The sequence below is a fragment of the Phalacrocorax carbo genome, chromosome 1, assembly GCF_963921805.1.
Source record: "Phalacrocorax carbo chromosome 1, bPhaCar2.1, whole genome shotgun sequence".
Lineage (NCBI taxonomy): Eukaryota > Metazoa > Chordata > Aves > Suliformes > Phalacrocoracidae > Phalacrocorax > Phalacrocorax carbo.
Window position 1 is genome coordinate 64814585 of NC_087513.1, and position 21158 is coordinate 64835742.

A 21158-nucleotide genomic window follows, 5' to 3' on the forward strand; every position below is an offset into this window, starting at 1 on the left:
CCTGTACTTCGACGTCAGTATGAAATCTTTAATGTGAATGTTAAAGGATTTTAATGTGTTCATTTTTTTCTTAATAACAACCAGTCCAGGCCTAGGTCTGTGAATGATGATGCCATGTTTTGTTAAACTCCTGAGCGTGAAAACCTAGATCAAGCTGACATTGAAGCCAACAGCATCCCACAGGAGTTTCCATCAAAGATGTATTGTGCTTTATGAGGGCCATGCAACTGGCTCAAATCTCAAGCAAGAAATTGCCAGTAAGTTAAGAACAGATGTACCTAATTTTGTTCTTATGGGGAGAAAATCATGGCCATTACATTAACTAATGAAGCATTGCACATGTGCACGTTATATAGCTGTTCATCTTCCAGTTCCTATGTTTCTAACACGACTTTTATGTTGGTTTCTCATTATGTGTGTGTGTGTCTATATCTATACATTATATACATATATATCCTGAATTTCCCATTTGCCATAGTTATTTCTAAGAATGATAGCAGGGAAAGGTTACTACTTAACTTTAATACAAATTCAGTTTTTATTTTATTCTCTTGTGGAAATATCTAGCTAGCAAGTTGTTATCTGAAGAACTTTGCAACCCTATCATCCTCAGAAGCGAACATTTTTAGGGCCTGTTTTTTATTATGGCCTACTTTATGGATGAGTTGCTGTTACTTCAAGGTTTGACTTTACTGCAGCAAGTGCTACTAGTTAAAGTGAAGAAAGAAACCTCCATTATATGTGCAAGCTTGTACTCTACCATTGAAATAGTGAGCTGACGAGCTCAACTGTGGGCTGAGGTTAAGCCACAGAAGTCTTGGAAGAGCCAGCTATAAAGAAGTCTCAGTAATGGTGTTTCTGAACATGTTTGATAATTACTTGTCAATATTATATTCTCAGTGTTTCTTTTATTGCTGTGATTTCACTAAAATTCATAATCAAGGATTTAGCTCTGTTCTGCAATTGCACTGAAGGAGAACATCTCATCATTTAATTGCACATAAGGAAAACTTGTCAAAACCACTTATATTTGTCTTTGAACGTGAAGTTTAGCATCGTTATAATTACACAGGTGAACCCTTTACGAATTGACAAATAAAACATTTTAAAAGGTAAGGGAACATTTTGGTAAGTGGAATTTCTTCTTTGTTCATACATTCAGCTCAGAGCTGTGCTGGTTGCGTCATACTGTGGATGCAGAAAGTGTCCTAATGGTCGCTCCCCACAACAGTAGTAATTCATTCCGAAGGGAATATATTAAGAAATATTTCTTTAATTACATAAGCATCATTAGAACGAAAGGTACTGATTATGTATTTCAAAATGTGGTTACCATAGTTTTACTTTTAACTGGGAAATGTTTGTGTGTTATGATTCAGCTCATAGGCAAGTGATCAGAATGCTTTTCATTTCCCAATCATTTGCCTGCTATGTACTTAGTGCCTCAAATTTGTTATTGCTGAGTTGTCACTGAGAATAAAATTGACCAATTCAGTTCAGTGCCTAGAGGAAAGCTATTTAGCACTATGACTGGTACTAGCTGACTGAATTAACGAGGGGTCAAGGACTGATTAGGTGGGATTATAAATACTACTTTCTCTACTTTTAAAGCCAGTCCTTTCACAGAGTAGTTAGGCACTATACGTGCCTTGAGAAAAAAATAGGTATTAGCAATCCAAGATCTCCCTGAGAGAAACTGAAGAAGATATTTTCATTCTGTTTCTTCGGAAATTTTCTGCCAGAAATTCGAAACCAGATAAAAAAGTAAATTTTGTAGTTCTGTTTCAATGGCAGAAGATCTTGTTTCTGCATTTTGCTTTGATTTTTACCCAGAAATACATAATGACAAAAAAAAAAAACCAAAAAACAGAGAAAAAGAACAAAAATGGTAGCTTTTACTCAGTCCTTCAAAATAAAATGCCGTTTTGGTTTGTACTTCACCCCAAACTGTAAAACCAGAGTGAAATGGACATGTTTATTTAAATAGGAAAAATAAGTGATGGCGTACTCAAAGCAGCAATTTTATACCATAGCTAAATTTTTTTGATATGTAGTAGACCTCAAATCCTGGATATGTAGGTCTTCCAATCCCAGGAGAGCCAGCACAAAAGAAGAAAATAGTGAGAGAAGCCAACATATGAATGGCAGTCTTTTAAATGCTGGGGATCTGGAAAGGCCTGCTGTGTTGCATTATATTTGTGGATTTCAAACTGCAACATGCAGATGTATGCACATGAATAATTTTGAGCACAAGAACTTTAATCCCCTTGTAGAAAATAGAATCAGTCAAATGTGTAAAGTTACAACATGTATCCACGGTTTGGTGACTGAAGCTTAAGAGCAAGTTCTGTGACACTGACTTTGTTTTCAAATATCTTAAGCTTTTAGCATATGGGCATGAAAGAATAACTCTTCTGGGTTCATGCTCTCTGTCTGCCTTCTTCCGCATACATCTGGGAAATCTGATTTTTTTTTAATATACTGGATTACTATAATACAAGAGAGTGAGCTATGAAATATTATTTTTTAACTCCATGGATTTTTCTACTCTAATTATAGGATTGATGGTCTCTGTGACTATACGTCTGCCATTGTGTGGACTTGAAATGAAAGATAGAGTGAGAAGGTACACAGCTCAGAAGTAGTTGGTTTCAATCATCGATGCAGTCACTAAATAATTCAGTATCACTAATGGAAATCTGATCTTAGCACAAGAGTGGGGATGCGGGGCACTCAGTTGCCGGGGTTGGGCAGCTCAATAGCTTGGGAGCAACAATGGAGCAAAAGGTGAAAAAAATCTTTAAACTATTGTCGAGTTCTCTTTGCTTTCCTGGAATCATGTTACATCTTCCTGGAGCTGCTGTTGCTGATGGCTAGTGAGGGTGAGAGAAAGAAATTGATATTTATGGTGTATCTGAAACAAACAAGGCAAGCTCAGTTTGAGCTGACCTTTTAACTGGTGCACAAGGGGTGGTGTTTGCTTTTGGAAAAGTACAGCCTCGTTCTACTGAGCAGTGGGACCAAAACCAGTGGAGCACTTCCTGGGCGCAAACTGCATGAAGTCTTGTCCTCTGACTTTGTAGTCTGAGTTTTAGAGTCAGAATTTTCCAAGGGCAACTTTGGAAAAAAGTGCAAACCCATGTTAGAAGCTGATGAAATCCAAGTAACTATCTCGATCAGGTGGTTTGTGAAATGACTACCTAGAAGTACTGAAAAACCCAGCTTCAAGGGGAAAATTTGGTGCTTTTTTTCAGAGGAAAAAAAAACTCAGTGAGAAGAAATTTATTATGGGTGGCTTTCTAAATTTTGGCACAAACCATGTCTAATGCTGAGAGTTTCTTTCCCCAAAATTGCCTTGAATATTTACTGATTGAATTAGGATCCTGACTGGGATCTAATACTTTTGGATTGTTTGTGAGAGCATTTGCATGTGACATCAATCAGAAGTCCTTTTATACCTTCCTATAGCCCTAAACCTAACTTTTCCTTAAAAAAAAAAACCCGAAACAGCCCCCTCTCTCTCTTTCATTACGTTGCCAATTTTTTGTTTGCGTAGCAAAGATGATACATGAAAGTAGAAACTGGAGTTCTGCTGCTGCCAGTCCATTCCTCGCTTCTGTTTTTTGACCAGACTGGAACCAGCAGCTCTAAACAAATGTCAAGGATTTTAAAGGTAAGTATTACTAGCAACCTGCAAGCAAATTCTCCTTTCTAGGTTAGCTGTGTGTCCAAACTAGAAAAGTAGTAGTCAAAACCTATTTTTTTCAGTATGGATTTGTCTATATGTCACAAGAACCATAGATTAGGCTGTTGTTCCAGACAGCATGTAGGAAATAAAGCATTGGCTGGAAAACAAAGTCAGGAGAGACAAAATAGCAGTGAGGTTCTTGAAATAAGCCTCTCCAACTTCACAGTTTTTTTAGTAAGGAAAATATCCCTACAGCAAGTAAATAGTCATAGCTTATCTTCCTATCAGTCCCTTTTCTCCATGCTCTCCTGTTCTTTCCCACTGGGAACCAGCACAATAGGCACTTTAAGGCTGTGATAACATATAGTTCATTACTTTTTCTTGGCAAAAGAAGTTACATTGGTCCTCCCAAGGTTGCTGTATTCATTAGTTGTCTCATGTCCTTCTATGGTTCTATCTCAACAGCAAAGGTTCAGTCAAGGAATTAAAGTGTTATACTCCATTAATATCAAAGGCATCAAACACAGTGGGCACTTTGGGGCAAAGAATGTCTTTCTGTATTTGTACAGTGCTGATTGCAATGGAAACCTCAGTTAAGCCTCAAGGTGCCACTGAAACAGAAATAATATTAACATTAAATCACATTTATTTTTTGTCAATCAAAACTGAAATCCTCTCTTTTTCAGTCATAGGTGCTTCAGACCATAATCCATCCTCTGAGCAGCTGTGTTAACCTCGTCTGCAGTGTTATTTTGGACTTTCTGAATCAAAACACAAGCCTTATCACACAAAATGAGTTTCTGTGCATGTAAACTCAGCTTCAGGAAATTAATTTCTGAGCTATGGAAAACCAGGTATGGAGAAAACCTGTGAGCAAATTTGTTCAAAGATTGTCTACTGACATTGCTTCTAAAATTCAGTGGACAAGTGAGGCTTCTAATGTCATGCACATCTATGTAAAAAGCAGTTGCTTTCTGCAGAAAGTTTCTATTACTTTCTGAAAAGCTGAAATGTTAAGTTTTCAGTGTTTTAGCTAAGATTCAGGTTTCTGTAAGTAAAGGAAGAGATCTCTTGACCCACTTTGATGCAATCTGTTTTGGTTTCAATTACAGATCAGCCTTTGTCCTCTTTCCTACTTTCTCTTTGTTACTCAGACACGACTGACCATCTGAAATGCACTATTGTGGTTGTATGGAGAAACTCTGAGGACTTAAAGTGTCGACCACCACCAGGTGTTTTTTGATGGAAAGTCTCTTTCTCTGGATGTTCGTGGTGCTTAGCAGCATGATGCTAGGATTTCACTGAGAAGCCCTCAGGAAGGTGCAAGCTAGCTATCAAGGACCCGTTCAACTTTGCATAGTCTGAAATGCGAAGACCAAGTTTACTACTGAGTGCTCCTTTCCACTCGTCCAGCTGCTAGAAAGAATATTGTCTCCATCTCAAGCCGCCACTTCACACTGCGAATCAAAGTTGTTGTTTTAAATTACATCACTGTCATTAAATCTGCTGGTGGTGCAAATCCTGAACAGCCATGCCAGGACTAAACACATAACTGTGTGATGAAAAGAAGATGCCAAGGTGTGGATGGAAGGGAGTAGTTTACTTTACTAAGAAAGACTCCAGGTGGGTGCAATTGCCCACGCTGGGACTAGCCGCACAGTGCTTTTCATTGTCACAGATGGTAGGTGTTAGATGATGCAATATGTATGGTGCCAGACAAATTACTCTTTAGCTCATTCCTCTGGAAACAGGAGAAGAAGCTGAACTGGATTTTTGTGCAAACCTGGAGCAGGAGCTGCAAACTGCAGCCCCAGCTGAGACCCAAGCAGTCAATGGGCTCAGTCTTTCAAATCACGGCAGAGACTTGCTTTGGGGATCAGGAATTACACAGAAATTGCCTGGAGTTTGGAACAAGTCCACCCAGTTTTAAATTAATTTGTGGATTGGGGAGCACTCATTCAATGGATGTAATGAACCTAAAAGTTGGAAAAGCCTGCTCCTAAATGAAAGCCTTGGTATAACTCCAGCAACCACTACAACCCGAAGCGTTGAAACGCCATGAAAAAAGTTGTTCTCGTGGCACTTTCAGACCAAGTTGAAATTAAAAGCTGGTTTTTGGGTTGGCTCCAACCCCACCAGCAGTATTTCCAGTCCAACACTGGTCGCAGTTCCAGTGGCAAACTGCAAGTCAGCGAGGCTAAAGTTAAAGATCCTCATGCCCCGAGAGCCAAAACCCGGGCAAAAGCTGCGGATGTTTGTGCCTGGAAAGGTAGCTGAAGCCCCGGCGAGCCCCCGCACCGGCCGCGGGGTACCGTGAGGTGTCCCCCCTCCCGCCCTCGGCTCCCCACCCTCAGCGGCCGGCGGTGCTGTCAGGAGAAGGAGGGGAAGCCCGTCACCGGCCGGCGGGCCAGCCCCGCCGCAGCGGGGGCCGCGCCACCCCGCCGGGCTCTCCCTCGGCGGAGGGCGGAGGGGGAGCCGTCACCGACCCCCCTCCGCCGGCGGAGCGCCCCCGTCCCGCCCCCTCCCCTCCCCTCCGGGCCCCCCCGGCGGCGGGGGCGAGGCTGCCCCGCGGGTGACCCGCCCGGCGGGCGCGGCCCCACCGCATCACACGAGGGGGCAGCGCGGCCGCTCGCTCTGCCCCGGCGCCCGCCTGCCTCCCTCCTCTCGCCGCCTCGCCGCAGCCCGGGCTCTGCCGAGTCAAAGCGCGGATCAGGTTCCCTGCCTCCACTATAAAAATCTCGGCGAGAAATCTCCGGCGGGAGAGAGAGAAAGAGAGACACGGGGCGTGGGGTGTGAGGCGGCGGCCGGCGAGGAGCCCGTCCGTGGGGAAGCGAAGGGACGCGCTGCGGCGGCGGCAGCAGTAGCCTCTGCTCACTGGGGACGCCCAGGGCTCGCCCCTCTCAGCTGCGGGAGAAGAGTCTTTCGCCGCCCGAAGTAAGTCCGAGGGGGCGGCGGGGGGTCCCGGGGTCCGCCCGGGTAACGGTGCCCCCCGCGCTCGCTCCCCCAGGGGGAGGGTGGGCAGCGCCTCCCCCCGCCCTGCTCCGGCTCCAGGGGACTTGCCCCAGCGGGGCTCCGCAGCCCCGGCCCCACCTCGCCTCCTCTCGTCGCCCGGTGGGGGCCGGGGAGAGGGGCCGGGTGGGAACCCGGACCCAGCGGCGTGGGGGCACCTGCCGTCCCGGAGACACCTGCCCGAGGGGGCGAGGTCTGGGGGTCCCCGGGAGCAGGAACGGGGTGGCGGGGGCGCCGCGGTCCCCGCCGCGCTTTGCCGTGGTGGGGGAGCGCCGCAGCCTGACGGCCGCCCCACTCGGGGTTGCGGCGGCGGGTCCGCGAGTGGGAGCGTTAAAAAGCCGAGGCAGGGTGAGAAGAAGCGAGGTGGCGGTGGGGGACGTGACCCAGCGGGGCAGGGAGGCGGGAGTCCTCGGGCTGGTCCATTTCGAGAGGACAAAAGGGCAGCGGGGTGACCCCGGAGTGGCAAACCCCCTGCAGGTCCCAGTCGCCCTGTGCCAGGAATGTCCCGGCTGAGACTCGGGATAATGAGGTTAAATTGTACTCTCGGACCGAGCACTTTAACTGATATTTTCCTTGGGACTTTGCCTTCTTAGCCCTAGTTCACTTCTGGTGGAACAACTGAATCTAGCAAGTGCTGATAGATCTATTTAAAACTGCCGTTGTTACTTTGTGTCTTTCATTTCCTCTGGAGGGATCTGTTGGGAGAAAATCTGAGTTAACAACGGTGGAGTTTCTCCTGTTGAGCATACAGATTATTCCACAAATGTGTTACGGTCTCCAACATTGATGCTTCTAACTCCTTACCCCGCTTCATCCTCTTCTTTTAAAAGCATAGCTTTTTATAGCGAAAAACTAGTCTTAATTCTTCAGGAGCTCATCTGCCCCTCTTACATGTTCCAGCTGGATGTCGCACACCTCTCTTTTCCACACTGCAAGTGGTTTGCCTTGGCGGTGAATATCTACTGTGCATTAGTTTAGTGGTACATGCTGCAGCTGGGTCCTAGGATGCAAACCCTAGAGACTAGGTGGTTCTTGGGAGCACAGCGGCAATGTTTGTGACGTGCATTAAATCTTTCTCTGGGAGATAATCCTGCAGCTATGGATAGTGGCAGGTGTTTTAACTAGGTCCTGTTTGCTCTAAATGACTTGTACTACAGTGGAAGAATGCTGTACCTGTGGCTCATCAACTCTTGAATTCTCTGCCCTTTCCTTGTTTTCCCTTTGGGCCTTGGTTTTAGCGTGGTGGGTTTGTTTTGTTTTGTTTTGAGCTTTTAGTAAAGCTCAACTTTTTGGACAAGAAATAGACTAAGTGTGTAACTGGTTGTGTTAGGGAGAAGGAGGGAAGGTATGGAAAGAAAGAGAGCGAGAAGGGAATGATATGGGAAAAGTTGTTACAAAGAAATATTCATCTTTTACATTTTCTGGACAGTGTGATTGAGCTGATTTACAAAGCAAATGTTATGGTTTTTTTTCTCTGCATTTCTGTTTCCTCCCTGCAAAGAAATAAGACATTTAAAAAAATAAAAACAAGTCTGAAGTTTTGATCTAGGGAAATGGTCTGAAGGGAAAAAGGAACCTGCATATTTGTGACAAAATTCATTAATTTTGTAATGAAATTTTGTAATGAAAATTTGGAAGTGAATGGAGAGGGTACTTCATTGGAAAGGATGAACAATAAAAAATAATACAAAGGCAGTGACAAAAAAACCTGCTGCATAATTTAGTGACTCCTCCTAAAGAAAGGAAAGCAGGGATTTAATAGACTCCTGTCTCCAGGCTAAGCTAAACCCTTTGGTGACTTATTACTTACAAACCTTTAGATGAAACTGAAGGACAGAAACTTACTGACTTTAGTGTGCTCCAGAGCAAGCTCTTGGGTGGAAAAAAGAGAAGCCAGCAACAAATCTTTCTTTTACAAATGGTAAGTCTATGTTTATAGTGTAGAAAAGGCCAAAGAAAAACAGACTTTTTGCAATTACCCAGGTGTATATCACAAGTCATCTGAGATGCAGTCTGTGGCTGATACATCCTTGTCAGCAGAAGATTGGTCTTACTATAGCATTACAAACATAGTGCTGCTATCCCAGTACCATATGCCTGTATTCCTTACACCCAATCTGACGCAGAGGACACTTTGGAGGCTTATCTTATTCCTGACACAGCCGTACTGATGGATGTTTTGTGTAGATTCTGTCACTAAAGTGAATATTATGACTTAGCTTGCTCCAGCAAGGTACTTCCCTGACACGTCCTATGTTTCTTCTTGATGAGTATGGGAATGGTTGTTCCCGAGTCCTCAGATAACAATTAAAAATAATCCTTTACTGGAGCTCTGAAAATGCACTTATTTAACTCATACTCCATTTTATTTTAGTATGTTTTTGCAGCAGGGAAGTGTTATAGTGTAACAAGTGTTTCAAAGTAACACTAGGGCATTAGGGATGGAGCTGGCATCGCTCACGAAACCTCCCGCTCTCTTCAGGCCCCCTCATTACCTATGCTCCCAACCGTGGTGTTTTCTGTGGGAACTGGTCTTTAACAATGTACGCTTTGCTTCGATATTTACAACCTCTTGCTGATCAGTGTATCAAAAGCATTTTCATTTAGAGGATTCATTTCAGGACTTTAATTGAGGAAATCTCTTTGTTTCAAGCCTCTGTAATAAACCATTCAAAATGCTGTCTTTGAACGAAGTAGGTCACTGTAACGCGCGTGCACACAGAGTGATTCTCATCTGCTTAGGGTAGCCTGCATTCGGTCGACCCATATCCCTGGTGAGCTTGTCCCTGATTTATCCTTCTTGGACTGGCTTGTTCACAGGGAGCTTATGCTGAAAATTCACTGCTGGAGGTCATTCTCCATTCTTGGCATCTCTGGCAGCCTTAAGCTTAAATTGCAGCCTCATTTTCTATCCAATCAATACCACTCTTATGTCGCTGAGTTTCCATGGTGCCCCCAATCTTCTGTCTACATATTGATGTCTGACAGCAGGAATAGCGTTCCATGTTGCTATATATACTTACTAAACCTGTCAAAACTACTTAGGGTCTGTCGCACTAATTTATATCCATATCCTGATATTATTTGTATCTGTTGAGCTTTGACTGATGGAACTTGCTGCACTAAGGAATCAACCCCAACAATGCACTCCAGGGATGGCTCAAGGGATGGATGCTTTGAGAAAGGGAAAAAGACTCTCTTCTAGAGTGGCTGGGGTAGTCTAGAATCCTTTGAGGACAATAGAGTCATTTTGAAAACATCCAAGTCTCAATGGCTCCAAGTTAATGCTTTGGAAATCATTCTCCATTGTGCTGCCCTGAATGCATAGAGGGTCCTCTCCGATGGAGCCGTGGAGAGGAAAATAGAAAAGTAGGCATTGTCAAGTGTTCAATGTGCATTTGAGGAGAGTTGGGGGAAATCTGCGTCATTTGTCTCGCATCAATTACTTCAGCAGAAGCACTGTGTAAAAATGAAATTAAAGGAGCAAGCAATGTCTTCTGTAACGTGGATGTTTGTGTTTTACTAGAATAACCCACAGAACACTGTAGCTACATATGAAATGGTATGGTGGTGTCTCTGTGGATTGATAGAGCGACAGCTAAACAAGATGAGAAAAAGTGTTGTCTTCTGTGTGTCATTAACTTCCAAGGGACTAATACCTGTTACTTGTGCCGACAGTAATAGACACTAAATAAAGACCAGTAGATTTTTTTTTTTAATTTAAATATGCTTTGCAAACCTTTGATCTTGTCTCAAATGGAGGTGGTCATCAGCTGGAGAAACTCTTTAATCCCACTACCTTTAACATGAGCTTGATCCAGGCTGTGAAATAAGAGTTGGCAGTCAGTATGGAATTTGCTGCTTAAAATTTTATTTCCTCTGAGTTGCCAGAACTGATTTTGTGATGCCAAGTTCATTAATACTTTTCAGACACTCTTCAGGCTCCTACAGTCTTTCCACGAGACCTTTAAGGCGTAGAAGGCCCTGTTGCAGGTGATGTTTGACATAGTAGTAGTAAAGTAATTCAGTTTCCTAAGTTTTCAGCAATAGCTTACCTTATCAAGGTAGAAAAGGTCAGTGGGACTTTACCAAACTAGACACTCTCTTTACCAATATGTCTAATCTTAGTTTTTTCCAAGGAATAGAATCACTGAACCACTTAAAATACCTTGCTCTACCTCCTACCTCCTGCAGTGGCACCATGATGAATTTTTTTCCTTTTTTTTTTTTTTTTTCCTTTTCTCATTTCCTTCCTTGCTTACATATGTGGGAGTGACTTCTTAAAAAAACTAGTCATCTTGCAGACTGCTTTTTAATGTCTTTCAGACCGAAGGTTGAGAGAACACAGCTGCAGGCAGTTTCATGGGAGATGAGAAGGGGGAATGTGAATATAATAGAGCTAGATATATTACTGATGCAGCCAGATGATTTTCATCCCCTCTGTCCCTCCACTCCAAAAAGCCTCTGCCCTTCCTTGCCTTCCCAGAATAGCAGATTCTGGTTTCAATGTCGGTAATCTCTGGAGGTGTGGAGCACAGCTGACTATATCTAAGGCAAAATACCGTTTCGTTATGTTAAAAAAAAAATGTGTTAATATGTTAATTTGGGCCCTAGGAGCACGTCGCTTGGCGAGTGCCATTGATTGTATGGCAGCTGCAACAGAGGGGTAAAGACTTTCAGAGCAGAAGAGTATTACAGGAGTTGGGATTTTCTGATAAAAATAGTCTCTGAAAATAAATAGTGCTTGGGGCTCCAGTCCACTGCCATTTAGTAAACTGCAAAGTTCAATTTTAAAGTGCACCTTTCTCCTCTGAGGCCTGCCAGCACTATTTCAGAGCTCATTAAATGTTTCACAAGAGTGTTATAAAAATCTTCCTTCCTCATTAGTTTTTACAGAGTTCCAGTGTAGCTTGGACCTTGTAAACAGCCCCTATTTAGTTGTAGATGATACCATCACCAAGCGCCTGTCAGGAGGGAAGAGAAAGGGGAGAAATTCTCTAATACCTGAGTCGAAATGCTTATTTTGGCACTGGTCCACAGCTAGCTAGCAGCATAAATGAAATAGAATTTTTGCTGTCTTCAAACAATATTTTTGGAGCGACTGTACAAGTTCTCCTCTCAGGAGTAAAACCAGACAGAACAACAGGGAGGGAAGAAGGAGGCTGAATGGTCTTTTCTTTCCTTTAGCAAGCTTCCCTCTATGCACTGGCGCTGATGCTCTGTTGTCTTGGTGGGGTTGGTCCAGCTGGCGGTGGAGACAGACACAGGACTAGGGATACCGGCAGTGAGGTAGAGGTAGCCTAATTCTCAGGCTTGAGTGCAAAGTTGGTGTTGATCTCCGGAGCTTGTTAAGGAAGGTAGACCACTCTGCTGTTGTTGTCACCATCTGAATTTGATACCTGCATCTGCCTATGGCCTTAGGCTGTCCCTAAGGGTTAGAAAGGTAAAAACCAGACAATTGTGCTCTACAGGTGTGTAGGAAAGGAGGAATTCCCTGTGTATTGACAAAAGCAGTAAATATATAGATATCTGGAAGTCAGAGTGTCCCTGTCTGATTGCAGGCAACGAAAATGACTGAACTGGCTTCTCAAAGTCAGTTCCATTGGATATCAGGCACAAGACCTGTTTTGTTTCTCAGAGCCATGCGAACAATGGCATTAGTTTCATAACCAGCTAAACATAATCTGACTATTGCATTTAAGGATTCCTTGTTTCAACTGGATCACTAGTACAACAGATTTATTTATGTATTTATTTTTTTTAGCTATACTTCTCACATTGTGTATCTCAAAGTGCAAAAGAGCTTTAGTAGTGCAGTGCAAATATATGCGCCCATCTGTAGCCAGCAACAGAAGGCTCACAGTCTGGAGCATCTTTGCCTCCGTGACAGCAGCATCCAAAATGTGCTTAATATTCTGTGTAGGTAGTTCTCATATCAAAATCTTTGTATTTTAAAATAACTATTTTACAGGTATTTTGTATTTTTTACAGGTTTACAGCACACGAGCAACAGTGGGAAGAGTGACATAGGGTCAAAATGCCCATTTTAACATTTTTATGATGCTTTTCTTGGCACTTCGTTGGACAGTAATGGATGGTTTTCTTAAGAAAGGTCTACTGTCTTTGAAAGTGATATAGGAAGGGACTTAAAAATAGCCTTGGTAGAAAGATGGCGCCTCTAATATGGTGCTGTCTCTGCAGTGTTATGGCACCACAAGGCCACAGTTTGCTTTTGGACAACTGAACTTATTCCATTTCCATATTGAGATCTTTTTCAGCTCAGTAATAATCATATTCTTCCTGTCAAGCAGAGTTTAATAATAAAGCATCCTCCAACCTCCTTCCATCCTCCAACCATTACTCAGGCAAAGCTGATGCTTCAGCAAGAGCTTCATCAGAATAAGGACTATGAATTCAGCCTAAGGTTTAAAAAGAGTGCCTGCTACTTTGTTTTGGTGACAAATTCTTCAAAATAAGGCACAAATGAGTTATAATGCTAGTAAATGGTTGTGACTGTTCTTGTGCTTCTTGCAGCAGAATCTCATTACTTTCATTAAAAGTGCCTTTGGAGTGAAGCACCTTTTAGTAAATTAAAGATAAATCAAGAGATTGTTCTGATACTCTGCCTTCATTCTGGTAGGAAAACATTTTGTTCCTTTAGTCTGAACAATAAAAATTATGTGTTCAAAAGTAGCTTTCCCACCCCCACCATATTAAACAGAAATTGTTTGAACTTCTTGTTCTACCTAGGGTGATTTCTCCTGGAAATCCAGTCTTCTATGGTAGTGGCTAGGCTTTCCTTCTGCCGCTGATGAAAGGCCCCTGAGATGCTCTGATTGCTTCCTGATAGCTTGTGCCACCTGACTGCCTGATTGTTTGCTTGGATTGCTGCCTTCCCAGAGGTCACAAAGATGTTTTTGTTTGTGCAAGAGTCACTTGCTTTTATTAGAAGCCTGCCTGGGTGCAGCTGGTATGCAGTAGGGACCAAGCGATGGAAAAAATCTACTAGCTTACCCTCTAAGGCCAACAGATAGGATTTTCAACAATCTTCCAAAAACACTGCAAGCTTTGATTCAGGAACGTCATGTTATTTCACTTATTAAATCCTCACTTGCCTAAGCTGTCCCTTCAGCCTGTGTTTCTTGCCTGATTTGCGCATTGTCAGATGCTTTTGCTAATCTCTGTAGTTGATGTTTGCTTAAGTGATTATTTGGCAGAAGAGTGTGAGCAGGCGTGTGTGATTGCTGTTGGCATGGCAGTTAGTATGATATGGCATTAACATACTTGCTCTGTGCTTCAGGCCTCCTCATCTTCTAGGCTTACTTATGCAGCAAGGAGACAAAAAAACCCAAATGAACCAAAAATGAGAAAGCCATGGGGGAGCCAGTTACTGTATGGTGATTCTCTGGCCAGTTTGACCAAAGACCTACAGAGTTCAGAGGAGCCCAAAGGCTGCTCTTGTTTTCCTTCTATTACTAATCATAAATAGATCATCCATCAGCAGAGGATTTATAAAGATCTGCAGGGTTTATGGGCTGCCTAAGTAGGGGTATCTACATTGAATCTAGTTTTCAGGAATTTCCTTGTACTCGCAAAATAGCGTGTGAACCATGTTTATAGGGTGATAAAGAAGAAAAAGCATGTTCCACTCTCTTCATGTTTATTAGCTCAAGAACCTGTCTTTAAATGGGACATGGGGTTTAGTTTGTGTTTTGGACTCATTGAGTGGCCATTGGGGTTATAGGCATATGTGTTTAAGAGGTGTCAGTCTCTTCTCTCGATTGCTTTTAATTTGGACTATAGTCTTAAGTCTTGTGCATTGGAGCAGATTTATGGGCTCTGAATTACCTCACTGAGAACAGTGGGATTTACTTAGGCAACGTAAATGTAAAAGTGCATGGGAAATCTTTACTTGATCAGTGCTTTGATTTATAAGTTTAACCCAGTTAGCAGAAATAAAAATCTCTGATGATACAGTATGTGCTCAGGCCTATGCCCTTTATGAGTGGGTGGGGATGAAATATCTTGTGATAAGTTTTATAGGAATACATTTACTGTGGGGCCTTTGGAAGCTTCACTTGATATTTGTCTGGACATCTGTTTAAGCATGAGCTGTGGCGAGCTGGTTTTCTCTTCCACATTCTAAAGTAAACTTCTTCTGTCGGTCCATGTTAATCACTGTACCTTTCCAAGGCACACTGGGGGCCGGGCATAAACACTTGCCAAAACCTCTCCCTGCACAACTGTCTGGTGCTGTGATGGTTCTAACTTTATCCTGATGAGAGGTGGAGGCTGCTGTCTTTCTGCTGGGATCAGCTCTTGGTTTTACTTCTTAAGGGAAAAAATTTCTGGGCTTATCATCTGAAGTGGTTTTGTAAAGCTGTCTGGAATCAGAAATGTAGGAAAGTGAGGAACATTATTTCTCACTGCCCCTTACTACCTGCAAAAGTGGTGAGGTTTTCATGATGAAAAGTCTGAAGTTCAAAAAGGGATGGGAATGGAAGGAAGAGCGGATGAACTCCTTGCTCTTACTCACAATTTTGATCGAAAAAAGTTATTTTGAGACTGCTTTCAAAAACATTTATAGATCCTTTTAGTATCTTGCAAATGAGATAATATTTACAAACACCTCTTCTTATTCAGTAGCATAATGTGCTACATGGTCCTGGCCTTTCTTTGGCTGCTTCTCTGTGCCCACGTACAGCATCTCTGTGCTAATTTTCAGAAAGGGTGAAAGCTCTTGAGAATGGCTGGAGATTGAAGACTGCTGCACAAGGAAAGGACTAAAAAACAAAGGTGGTATATTACAGCACATACTTTGTTCATTTAATTGCTATGTGCTATAGTTTAATTTGAATTATTTATGACTATATCTTAAAGGAAGTAGTCCTTTAAATAAGAACCCCTCTTTCTTGTGCTAACCGCAACTACAGATTGAGTCGATACGGAGCCTGTGCATTTTTATAGAGGGGAAAAAAATAAGATGTGTAGACACTTTGCCCCAACATTGCGCTTTACACACACACACACACACACACGTCAAAAGTGAGTCTTTGTTTGGAGAAACTTTCCAAACTGTAGGGACGTGTAGCAAAAATGTGTTATCTAACTTTAGACTTCCAAATTGTGCAACATGGACTATAAATGAAAAGTTCATATCTTTCTGTATTGACACTTCCAGCATGTGCAACAAGGCTCTAATTCTAGCTGGGATTTTACCAACTGAGATTTCTCAAGTAATTGTAGGTGGGAGTTTCTTGTCTTTTTTGAATAGGAAATTCTGAAACAAACAAAAAACCCAAAGCAGGAGAAGTCTGTGAAGTATAAATTATCTAAGTAAAGAAAAATTGATGTTGAAATATTTCACATAAGGTTTATCGAAATGGAAATTTTTGAGTTACTGAATCCAAGATTTCTGTTCCAGGTCAGTGAAATTCTATTGTGTATCTGAACACTTGTAGCACTTAATGGGTATTGAGGGAATGGAAACTAGGGCTTGAGCCTACATATGAGATAGAAACATTGTCTACAGTAGGCTCTTCATGATGCAGTATGATGTCCAGCTGATGCCGTTCATTATGACATTTTTATGATCACAACGTCTTATAAAAGGAGCAGTATATTATATAGCAATGGGGAATGAGGAGCATTTTCTTAAATTTATCCTCTCCTGATGAGTTAAATTTTTTTTTTAAGTATACATTTTTCAATTAGAATATAGTTTATAATTGTACATGTAATTGTAATAATTGTAAACATTTGTAATAATTGTAAATGATGACAAAATTATTTGTATTACAAAAATATTTCTTTACAAAATATTTGTAAATAATTGTAATAATTTATAATTGTTATTTACAATTATTACTGCTATAATTGTAGAATTGACTAAAAATGGAATTTTGAATCCATTTTTTTTTTACAAAAAATTGTGCATGTTTTCAATGCTTCACAGGTCATGGTGTTTGGGATTTTTTTTTCCTCCCTATATAATCATAGCTTCTGTTACAAAAGACATTTTAGCCTTTGTTCAGTGTTAAATAGACCATTAGCCTAGAATAATTGTAGTCCTCACTGCTTGACAGTGTGCGATTTGAGTAAAATGAAAGGGATATTTTTTAAATCTCATTTATATCTGTCTTCTATTCCTCCAGGTTTAAAAAAAGTATTCTAGGCCTAAAGACTTTTTGAAGTAGTAGAACTTCCAAGGTGCGGCAGCTGGTCCCAGGTGAGCTGCACGCATTGCGCAGCCTCACCTACTCTCTCTAGTTTCCTTGCTCAGACCTCTGTCTGGTCCTGGTTTTGTTGCTTTGCAAAGCTAAACGATTGAAGGCTGCTACTGCTTCTACAGCAGAAGCTGTATCAGGCTGTGAAGTAGGTCTGGATTTTTCTAAGGCACGGATCACGCCCTGCGAGTAGCAGTCCAATTGTACAAGATAGAAAGTGGATGGAAGAACATGGGTCGAGTTCTGCAAAACCAGGGCTATGTGGACTGCTTAAAACTCTTTGCAAATAGCCTTCGTCTTCCTTAGCTTTAAATGTGCATAGATTTGAAATGGATTTTTGCCTGAACAGATAAACCACACCCAAGCTCTTTTGGTTTTGAAGACTTATTTCTGTAACTCTGAACAGCTGGGGTTTCCTTAATCTTAATTCTGAATCCCTGTCTCTCTAGCGTCCTTATTTTCATAATCCAAACTTCTATTTGTTTTAACCTCTCTTCTATTTAGATAGTGTAGTAGGTCACCCTTCATAAATTTACACATTCTCTCATGTGTCTCATTTTCAGTGGCCTTTTACAGCTCCACACTTAATTCTAAATCAGCAAAATATTTCAGATTGTTTATTTCTAAGTGTGGTCACAATTCACACCCTTATTTTAGTGAGCACATTTAACTGAAATTTAACCTGTCATTCTATAGTTGCATTGTAATTTCCACTCTCAAACTTTTTTCATGTTACAGTTTAAAATTTTAGAAGCTCTAATGTTAATCTTTTTCTGGTCTGAAAAGAGTCTTCTGCTAAGCACAGGGATAAGACATCATTTGTCTTCAGGACTTTTTTGGTGTCTAGAAGTTAATTCAGTCATCGTTGGTATATATTGGTATGTCAGCATATATATATTTGTTCCATTAGACTTCAATGTGTCTGTGGTGAATTTTATCTGATACTTGCGTTGTCTGGTTGCCTGGGTAGCTGCAAGGACAAGGACCTCTGTATTGTTGACTAATACTATTATTTTATGTGAGCAGCACATTTGGTTACCTTGTTTTTTATTCTTTCTTTCAGATACTTCATAAATGCACTTGACAACACTGATCCTAGACTGATTCTTTGTGTGCTACAACCCCCCTTCTGTAGGAAGAACTGGTTATTGTTCTTACACCGAGATTCTTAATTGCTTGACTAATATTTAAAGAGTGACAGGACCTTACCTCTTATCTCAAGATTATCAAGCTTTCCCAACAGCTTTCTTCAAAGCCTTTGAAAATCCGAACAGTTTACATCTGGAGAAACATAGCCAGGATAAAGCCTTCATGTAGATTAGTGAGGCATGATTTATTGCTGTGAAAAATATGCTTTTTTAGACTTTTCTATTTTGTGGGGCTTCTGTTTCAGGATAGCAGGTTTACACTTGCCTTTAACGGATTTTTCTCAGCTCTGGAAATGCAGTTTAGTGCAATTGAATTTAAGTTGTTTCTTATTTTGTTTGTTTGTTTTATTTTATTTCCCCTAACTCTGTCTGGCAGTTCTGCCTCAAGTTCTTTACTTTTATCACCCTAGGGTATGCATCTCTCTTCCCTACTTTGAAATGAAAACTGAAGCAGAGGAGCCATTTAACTTCTGTGCAATCTCTTTTTCTGCCCTCATTGACTTCTTTGTGTAAGGGTAGTCTGCAGTATAGTCTACAGGACCCACTGGCTCTTCTGGAGTTCCAGTTTCCCACGTGCTTAAGTAATGCCTTATTACTTGTCACTATGTATTTGCCTCCTTGTTCCTCAACCTTGCTCTTGGACCTCTTAATCTCCATTTTGCATCTCACCTGCCAAAGTTGTTCTCTCCTATTAGCTTCACTTCGGCTGGATTTCCATTTTCTTTCTCTTAAGAATATTCTGTGAGTGAATAAATTCTTAAACTAAATTTGAGAAGTGTGGTTGTTTTTTTTTTTCCTGAGTGTCCAGGAGTACCATCAGTGATTGCACTTTGGCATCCTTTCATAATGTCTGTGCTCATTCCTTGCATGATTTATCAAAGGCTTGCAGGGAACAGAAAGAAGTGACTCCCAAATACTGTGCTTCTTGAAACCTACTTCTCTTGGGACTGGTGACAACCTCCCAGGCATAGCATCCACCATAATAATGTGATAACTTTGGGGTGAAGATTTCAAATGATTGTTAGGTAATTCTATATTTACATCCCATGGAAAGATACACAAACTGTGGTAGTTTTCCCTTTGGAAAATAGTGTAGAAACTGTCTAATTCCTGAATCAATTTTTCCATTGTTTGGGACTAACTAAATGTAACCTTTCCTTCTGCAAGCTTCAAACCAGCTGCCACCATATGAGTTGGTTATGCTGACAAGGAAACACTTATAAAAATTATCGCGTTTTCACATTTCTAGAAAAGGGTAATGTCATCATCATTTGATCACCAAGTGTTTTACATTGATCATCTCTGGTCTGAACTTGAGGCTTGTATTCAACCATCCTTGAGACCGTAGCTCAGAATTTGTAGTTGGAAACACTCCCTTAAGATACCTTTCTATGAGGAAATGATCATTGAAGAGAGCCTGAAAAGTCAGATTAGTACTTCTGATTTCTTCCTCTTTCTTACGTGGTGTGTGTGCAAGTATAGCTCCATATTTTCTTTTCTTCTTTTAGAAGAATCCTCTCTAACCATTTTGGCTAAAGGCCTGGCCTAAAGTCCACTGAAGCAATTAAATACATATATAAATATATAGGTTCATTGCAATGCGATTTAGATTGGCTGTATAATTTGTGATTAACACTTTTTGTGTTACTGCTTTTTTTTTTTTTTATTTTGATAAAGAGTTGAGCAAACTGTGCTCCAGGAAGCTGTTTGTGATACCAGAAATGCAAGCTGATTGCACTCATGTACATCTAATTTGGTACCCTGATGCTTTCCGGCTGTGGTAAATGGACAACTATTTGACAACAAGTATGTTGTTGGAGCTGGAATATCCTGTGAAACCTACCCATTTTCCCTGAAGTCTGGCTGTGTTCAATTAATCTGATGCTAACTTAGTCTCTGCATCTCACAGTGAATGTTTTTGATATTACCTTCTCATAGTGACACTTATACTTCTAAAGCATCTTTCATTTAACTCGTAGGATTATTCATATTCTGGGCAAAATTGATGGCTCCCCCCCCCCAATTTCTATTATGGAAAATGAAGACCTAGCAAGTTGAGGTTACAAGTACTTTAAGTTTATTGCCTTTTAAGTAATGAATCCCAAAGCAAACCTTTGTTTTTTTGAATGAGAGGAATCTTTTGTTGCATCCTTCGTTTTGGAGCTATCCCACATGCTCAGTGGTGGTGATAAGGACAGGGTTTGAGCACCCACTTATGTGCTTGCTCCTCAGCAGAAGGTCAGAGATGCAACCTGGGGAAGGGGTTGCTCCTCTGTGCAGATGGAGAGAGATAGGGGACAGTAGTGTGTTATCACCAGCTGATGTCACAACAATCAATCTCAAAGCCTCTCTGCATGTTTTTTCTATTTTGATGCAAGCTGGCATGTCTTTAGCAGAAGCAAATCAACTTATACAAATGTATGCCAAGAGCAGGAAGGGAAGGCTAATTGATCAGGAAGACAGAAATGGGCTTCTGTATTTACCAGGATTCTTTTTTTTGGTAGTGGAACAAGATTTATAGTAATTATTACTAATCACAAAGGCCACTCGAGCCCTTTCTTAAATTATCTTTAGAGAAAAGCATCTGTAAAGGAATATATAGAAAAAGGCAGTTATGAACCTCAGCTAGGCCATGCATACAATTGTTCTGCCTTAATTTTTAGCAAACTAGTGCGTGCAAGTTGGATGCGTTGCCACTTGTAAGCCCTGTCTCTCAGCATTTCTGTATAAGCTTGTTAACTGGATTGGGCTGGACTTAAGAAAGAGCTCATTCCTATTCTTGATGAGCTCAAGTGGCTTTTATGTAGGGTGCTGTGAATGGGCACAAGGGCCTGTCATCAGGTAAATCACTAAATGCGTTACAGCTTTTGCTGTGACACGCAGCGTCAGCAGTGACGGAAGCCAACTGAGGTTGCAGTCAACCTCTTGGTTCTAACAATGGTGCTTTTAGATCACTTGCCTATGACACCTCTAAGCATGGCAAATGAAGGGGTGACAACAAGTAGCTTTTGTTTAAAGTAACAAAGTGGAACAAGAAGAAAAATGTGTCTGTTTTTAATGGCCCTCCACTGTGCATAGGCCTTGGAA

General features: G+C 41.4%; 1 protein-coding gene across 1 annotated transcript in view; it reads left to right on the top strand.

Moving 5' to 3' along the window:
• The first annotated feature begins 6160 nt into the window (after nt 1-6160).
• PTN (pleiotrophin) overlaps nt 6161-21158 on the top strand; it is an 80960-nt gene continuing 65962 nt past the window's right edge. Inside the window, exon 1 of the mRNA XM_064457455.1 lies at nt 6161-6622. The gene's annotated coding sequence lies outside the window, so the exon portion shown is untranslated. The remainder of the gene's footprint in view (nt 6623-21158) is intronic.